General features: G+C 36.0%; 1 pseudogene; it reads left to right on the top strand.

Moving 5' to 3' along the window:
• The first annotated feature begins 2,618 nt into the window (after positions 1-2,618).
• LOC132635524 (catechol oxidase B, chloroplastic-like) lies at positions 2,619-4,516 on the top strand (annotated as a pseudogene).
• The last annotated feature ends 3,896 nt before the right edge of the window (positions 4,517-8,412 follow it).

Genomic DNA, 8,412 nt, shown 5'->3' with positions numbered 1-8,412 from the left:
TTCCAAATGTCCCATGATCCCTTTATGTGAATCCATAAATGTTTTCCAAGAATATTCTTATTCTCAAAAGCTAGAACATGATTCAAAGGCATGAATTCTTTCTTGATAATCCATAAATGTTTTCCAAAATGTCCCTATTTTCCGAACCAAAGATTTATGATTCTATAAGCTTTTATGACAACAACAACGAACATGCTTTTACAATGTTAATGACGATGCTAAAGATGAGAATGTTTCTATGATGATTACGACGATGATGATGATTTCATATTTAAAAGTCCCAAGCTTATGATTTCAATGTAAATATGAGAATGTTGAGTTATTTTCGTGATTTTTATTCATTGTTGTTGATCTCGCCTTATAATAATTGTTCCTTCAAGGTGAGATAGAACGATGATGATTATTCCATAATATAATCGGAGGTTACCGACTTCACGTCACTCCGATGTATTTATAGCTCTTATTTGGCTCTTATGCATGCTTTATATGTATGTATTTTCTCATACCGCGCCGCGCTATAGTCGGTCAGGCATGGCACGTAGATGTGCACACCACTGCAGTGGGCATGTTATGATATTGCCCGGAACGCGGGCTAATGACGATCACACCGAGCCTTAATGGCCGAGCATGATACTATATATATATATGACATCGAGCCTTAATGGACGGGCATGATACTATATATATGACACCGAGCCTTAATGACCGGGCATGGTACTATGTATATGTATAAAAATATTTTTCTTAAAGGCTAAGCATGCATGACATCCACCTTATGAGGCATCCAGATGTACAGGTTATCTCTTTTATTCCATGTTACCTTTCATGTATATATTATTTTGTTATTCATGCTTTACATACTCAGTACATTATTCGTACTGACGTCCCTTCTTGTGGACGCTACGCTCATGCCCGCAGGTAGGTTGGAAGACGGATCAGACCCGTAGGTCTTCTATAAGCGCATTCTCAGGAGCACTCCGCTTTCTCCGGAGCTGCAGTCTATTTGGTATTGTCCTTATGATCATTTGTATCCCATGTAGAGGCTCGTAGACGTGTGTGTGTACAGTTAGATGTTTTGTATCTCCACCGGTTCATGCTATGGTATAATATATTGGTGGCCTTGTCGGCCTTATTTTGAGCTCTTGATACTTTACTGTTAGCCTTGCCGGCTTCATGATATACGCTGTGTTGTGGCGACCTTGTCGGTCCGCATATATACATATGTGTTGAATGATCGGATATTCCTATGTTGGGCCTCTTATGACGTGGCATGTCAACTAGGAGAGAAGGAGACTTTGAGGTATTTAGGTACTTTTAGAGGAAAGTAGTGATACTTGAGTGACTTTATTGTTCTAAATGAAACAAAAGTGATTTTTGTAAAAGATTCCCTAAATTTGAGTGACCATCCAAGGGAATTAACTCGCAAGATCGGCTTGTAAGTGGAAAAAACAAACTAAAGAAAAACAGACTTAAAAAAAAAAATGAAGAAGAAAAGGACTGGTCGATTGCTCTTTCTCGCGCGTCCATCACATTGGAGTTGGCTCCTCTCCGGTTGCTCCATTACCCCCTTAAAATTATAACATGTGTTCTCTAAATAACCTCATGGTTCAGATTTATTTGGTTAATTAAAAGAGTTTAGTCATGGTTCAGATTTGTTTGGCTCTCCTATGTCTATGTTTTATGTAAAAATCGAGTTAAAGAAAAGGAATATATGGATGTGAGAAGGCATTATTCAACATGTGAAGAACTAAAGGAGCAATGTGAGGAGAGAGAAATGTTATACCATGGTTAAACTCTTTTAATTAACCAAATAAGTATGAACCATTAGATTATTTCAATCAAATAAAAATTGAAAAAATTGTTTGAAAGTGTTTGTTGGAACGAAATACTGGTTTCCAAACTCATAACTGTCACAAAACTCCAATACTCTTCATTTGTTTTTTTCAAACTTCAACAGATATTGTCCAAAAAGACCTAGTTCTGAGTTTCTTCTTTAGCTTATCCCTGACCTAGCATTCTTCCTGCACATGTGGGTCACAAACGTGATTAACCTTTTTTTATTCTTTCTTTGCGCATTTATATTTGGTCTTTCTGATCACTTTTACTACTCCCTCCCTCTAAAAAGATACTCCCTTTGTACCCATTTATGTTTCACATGAGATTTAAATTTCTAAATTCTAATCATGAATACAGATATAAAAGCTTTAATTGTTTGAAATAAAATTTATATATTTGAAAATTATGTAAAAAGTACTATAAACAATAATTAACAACTTAAAATATTTAAAAGACATATAAATAAGTTCTGATAAAAAAATTCTTGATTTGGTGAGGCCTTGCTTCCCCTGTTGAAAAGCTAGGCTTTGCTCAAAGATTTTTTTTATTTAGCACTAGTGGGATCTTAAAAGCCGATGGAATGCAATCTCATGGGAAATTTTCTATGATGGCTAGGTCTCTCGAAATTCTAACTTTAATTACCACATAAATTGAGACATATGCCACATAGTAAAGAACTACAATCAGCCGACCACGTGTTTCACGTTAGTACTACGTACCTACCATTAGCCATTGTGTATAAATTAAGGTTGCAATCCTTCAGACCAAAATCACTCATCCCAGCAATGGCTTCTTCTACTACTACTCTACCATTATGCACCAACAAATCCCTCTCTTCTTCCTTCACCAACACATCTTTCGTAGCAAAACCCTCTCAGCTTTTCCTCCACGGAAGGCGTAGTCAAAGTTTCAAGGTTTCATGCAACGCCAATAACTCTGGCGAGCATGAAAAGAAGCTTGATGGTGTTGATAGGAGAAATGTGCTTCTTGGTTTAGGAGGGCTGTATGGTGCTGCTAATCTTGCACCATTAGCCTCTGCTGCTCCTATACCACCCCCTGATCTCAAATCTTGTGGTACAGCCATGATAACTGATGGTCCACCTGTACCATATAGTTGTTGCCCCCCTAAACCTGAAGATTTGGACAGCGTTCCATATTACAAGTTCCCCTCTATGACCAAGCTCCGTATCCGTCCTCCTGCTCATGCGGTTGATGAGGAGTACATAGCCAAGTACCAGTTAGCCATTAGTCGAATGAGGGAACTTGACAAATCAGATCCATCTAATCCTCTTGGCTTCAGGCAACAAGCCAATGTCCATTGTGCTTATTGCAACGGTGCTTACAAAGTTGGTGGCAAAGAGTTGCAAGTTCACTTCTCTTGGCTTTTCTTCCCATTTCATAGATGGTACTTGTACTTCTATGAGAGAATCTTGGGATCCCTAATTAATGATCCAACTTTTGGTTTGCCATATTGAAACTGGGACCATCCAAAGGGCATGCGTTTGCCTCCCATGTTCGATGTTGAAGGGTCTCCCCTTTACGACGCAAGGCGTAACCCAAGTCGCCGTAACGGAGCCATAATGGATCTTGGTTCTTTCGGTGAAGAGATCCAAACAACTGAACTCCAGCAGATGACGAATAACTTAACACATATGTACCGTCAAATGATAACAAATGCGCCGTGCCCGTTGTTGTTCTTTGGTAAGCCTTACCCTCTGGGAACTGCTCCAAGTCCAGGGATGGGAACTATTGAAAATATTCCTCATAATGCTGTCCACGCCTGGACCGGTACAGTGCGAGGTTCAGTTTTGGATAATGGCGCCCCGTCATACGGTGAGAATATGGGTAATTTCTACTCAGCTGGTTTGGACCCAGTTTTCTATTGCCACCATAGCAATGTGGACCGGATGTGGAATGAATGGAAAGCAACAGGAGGGAAAAGAAGGGATTTGGCGGACAAAGATTGGTTGAACTCGGAGTTCTTTTTCTACGATGAAAACCGCAACCCATGGCGTGTGAAAGTCCGAGACTGTTTGGACCATAAGAAGATGGGGTACGATTACGCCCCAATGCCCACTCCATGGCGTAACTTTAAGCCCCTAAGAAAAACCACAACAGGGAAAGTGAATACAGGTTCACTTCCACCAGCCAGCAACGTTTTCCCACTCGCGAAGCTAGACAGAGCCATTTCCTTTTCCATCAATAGGCCGGTTTCGTCAAGGACTTCACAGGAGAAAAGGGAACAAGAGGAGTTGCTGACATTCAACCATGTCAAGTACGATGATAGCAAAAACGTAAGGTTTGATGTGTTCCTCAACGTGGACAAGACTGTGAATGCGGATGAGCTTGACAAGACAGAGTTTGCAGGGAGCTATACCAACTTGCCACATGTTCATGGAACTACTCGTACTGCGGATGTTAATTTCCAGCTGGCCATCAATGAACTTTTGGAGGACAATGGCCTGGAAGATGAAGACACTATTGCTGTAACTTTGTTTCCAAAGAAAGGTGGCGAACTGATCTCCATTGAAAGTGCGGAGATCAAGCTTGAGGATTGTTAAGTCCTGTTTTGGTGGCTATGGTGCCAAAATTAAACTGTAGTGTGCACTTTTATACGTTTCTGTTAAAATATCAGCTAGATTGCTGACTTTGTTTCTAGTTATCAGAATAAATGTTTGTCTTCCACGGAGCCGTTCTCATCTTTTTTTTCTTCTGGGCTTAATCTCATTTGGTGATGTCAAGAATCTTTAGCGAAACAAGACAACGTCCTACATTCAATGAAATACTAGAACTTCGCTTACGATCTCTGCAGAACATAGCAGGCTCAAACTTCTTATTTATTTAAAAAAAAAACATTTTAAATAATTTACTAAAAACTCAGTAAGTATCATTTTTTAAAATTCAGATAAACTCAAAATCGTAGTTTTGGCTTTGTCATGCTAGATTAATCTAATGTATGATACTTTACAACTTAATCAGCCTTCAAATGATCAGGCCAAATGATTGCTTTAATATTTGCACTCAATTCTACAATCGTTGTGCTTTTAATTAGTCAAATCTAAGGAGTTGGGGCTTATGTTTCTCAAATTGATTACACATCAATTAGCTACCACTACATATAGGCACTCCGAACAATTTTTTGCAAGTTTGCAACTTCAAGGCTTTATTAAAAGCCCACAAAAGAAAAATGATCGAACATACAAAAAAATGACGTTATGAAGCAATTATTCAACAACGGGTGAACAAATTATATAGGGACCAATTCGATCCATTGATAAATCTTCAACTATGTTTCACTAAAATATAATTTACATGAAATATCAAGAAGCTTTAAAGAAAATAGTGAAGATTAAGGGTGTGTTTTGTACGAAGGAAAACATTTTCTGGAAACTATTATCCAACATTTTTGTATGTTTTAAAAAATTAGAAAAATGTCTTTTCTCTTGGGAGTAGAAAAAACACAAGTTGCATTTTAAGCTCAGTGTCTCCTCCGATCCCCTCCTTTCAAATCCAAAAACCCCTACCAGGCCACCTCTTGAGGCTTGACCTACCCACCCCAGCATCCCCATCCCTAAACATGATTTAGGGCAATATTTTTTTTATCTTACTATCAAATTTCAGAAAATAAGTTTCCAAGAAAGTATTTCTAAGGAAAAAAAATTCCGTCATAGCAAACATGCATGTTGTTTGGTTACATTAAATCATGTTTAGAAAAAATATTTTCTTAAACAAGACAACTTCTGTCAATTTGTGGAAAATAAGGTGGCTCCAATGGAAGTCATTTTCAACGTTAACAACATATACATACACTCGAACTATTTCACCGGCCTCTTCCAAACAGGCTTCCCCCACACCTACCACAACATATAATTGAGCTGATCCTGTGGGTAGACAGTAGTCAATAGGTATTACAGAGTCATCTTTCACTACTAAAGAAAAATTCAATTGTAAATTTTGGAATCCATGCTTAATTAATATATTCTACTAAATTTGTATTACTGAGTAATTAAGTATAACTTTTAAGTAGAGAAAATGTTCATTTATATTTATTATTAATGTGAAGTTTAATTGTCTCCTTCAATAGAGAGATATACTTTAAGTGAAAATGTAATTTTTGTGAAGGTATATTCTAGTTATATATTACATTATTTTACGTATATTAATAAGTATGATGTAACGTAATTGTATTATGTTACATACGGTATAGTTATTTTTAAATATTATAAGTGAGACGTAAGTATTGAGTGATCTTCTAATTTTATTTTGAAACGTCTTGATTGATATTATTGAAGTAATTGGATCTTATATTTATGGATAGAAATGGTGAAATAAATTTACAAATTACTATATATTATTAATTCTTGTTTACAGCGATTAAAATATAAGAAATTTAATGTTTTATTCAAGCTATACTTATAAAAGTTTTATCATCAAATTTTTTCTTATTTAAAATATCCATTTCCCAAAATTATGTTAATGTTTTTTAAAAAGAAAAGCAGACACATTGTAGACGGTCTTTTAATAACTAAAGAAATGGACATAATTTTATTCACTTGGTTATATTTGAAGAAATATATTAGAAAGATAGCAATTAGAATTTGGGATCCATTCTTCAAACATTTTTTTTAAAAGAGAAAATAGATATCTTACATATTGATATATTGAAGGGTATTGTCAATTAAGGACCAAATATACATTCCACCGCTTCACTTACTTCATACTTGAGTGTATTCTCGATAGAGTAATTATGTGACTAATTGGTACTACAATTTATGCTCGTGTTTGCGGTTTGGGGTAGAAGAACTAAGCCTTTTATTCTCAAGTCTGGTCGATTGTTCACTTACTTATTATGATAGGTTAAAACAGTCCAAGTGATCAATTTGGATGCTAAAAAATAAGATATCAAGGAGCTCTGGGTGATATTGAAAATATTGAGACGAGAAGGTTAATTTTTGCAGCAGCAATTGTTCGTTCCTCACTTTTTTCTTTTTGGTTTCTTTTGAACATCTAACTTATTTGCATATTGTTTTATATAGTTATTACAAGTACTTTCCTAGAAGAGTAAAATGATATGCAGGGACATTTGTATAGGAGATTGTTAAACTTTTTAGGTTAAGAAAAAGGGGCACTCTTTATGTTGAGAAACGTAAAAAAGCTGCTGCACAATACTAAATTCATTGTATTCTGAATTAAGGTTTCTACTTCCTTTTCTTGCCACTTCAAATTAATGATGCCCGAGATACATATACTGATGTTTATTTCTTGTGATAACCTGCAGTTTCAGAAATATAGTCGATTCTTTTTTTTTTTTCACTCATTATATTATTGCTTTCTCTCTTTCTCAAAAGGATAATAAATTCTGAATAAAAAGCATGATGGACGAAGTTTCTTTTTATCCTCTTGAGACTTGTTATTTTCCATCCGGGGGGAATAGTCCCTAGGTGATTCTTTCCATTATGATGCCAAATGTGAATTTGTACACATTTTCTTTATAAATATAGAGATTCAGATTGTTGTGGAGAGGACAGAGTAGTCTAATAATGATTAAGTGATTGTTATTGCTATTCATATCTATTCAATGTCTTACTAGAACAAATTTTTGTATGATGAGTTCAATGCATTAACACATGTTCTGGTACCAAACAGTTTATATGCGAAAGATAAACTGTATTAACTATTGCATTTCCAGGCTTGCTTGGCCAAAACATTTTTTTTTTTTTTTAAGTCCACTAGGCTTTTGGCCTAGGGCTAATTTTATTTATTTTCTAGAAAGCAAAAAATACCCCAAAGGGAGAGTACAAGTAAAGGGGACTAGGCCTTATCTTACTAATCCTATTGAGGCAAGAACTACTACACTAGCCAGAATGTAGAAAATACGAACTTGACAAAATCAAATATTCTATGATCATCACAGAGTTTATAACACACTCTGTGATGATATTACAAATGATAATACTAAAGTAATGAGAAAATAATCCAAGTAAAAAAATAGAATCCTTGGTCTCTGGACATGTAAAATTTTCTATATTCATTGAATTATCCACCTTGTCTTGTTCTTCATGCCAATCCAACAAGTCTTGAAACTTCATCATTTCTTCTTGGATTTTGTGGACTTTGTTGAAGTGGTAGGAACTGCCACATTCTTCTTTGCTTGTCTCATTGGTATTTGTCTTGGAACAAATTCCGCAGTCATCTTACCATCCCGGTTGCCTTTCCTTGCATGAGTTTTATGCCTTTTTACACTTTCCACCTGTCTAGGAGATAAATCCCCATCCTTTGCAGCATTGTAGAAGTTTTGTGCAATAGACTCCTCATCCATATCAATTCTAGACCCTTCACTAGTTGGTATTGCTACTTGTAAATTATGTTGAGGCTTTGCAATCATATCTTGTTGTTGTTGTTGTGTAGTTGCCTTAGGATTTAAGACAACATTTGTTTTACCTCCTACTGCTGCTACTGATTTATCACCTGAAACCTGCACTTTAGAATTAGCACTGAGACGCTGCTCTTTAGAGCTATTCTTGTTATCAACCAGCTCCACCTTCTTGTTAGTCACAGTAGCATTTGTAGGTAATG

Source organism: Lycium barbarum, chromosome 4, assembly GCF_019175385.1.
Source record: "Lycium barbarum isolate Lr01 chromosome 4, ASM1917538v2, whole genome shotgun sequence".
Taxonomy (NCBI): domain Eukaryota; kingdom Viridiplantae; phylum Streptophyta; class Magnoliopsida; order Solanales; family Solanaceae; genus Lycium; species Lycium barbarum.
This window is presented reverse-complemented; position numbering and strand designations above follow the sequence as displayed.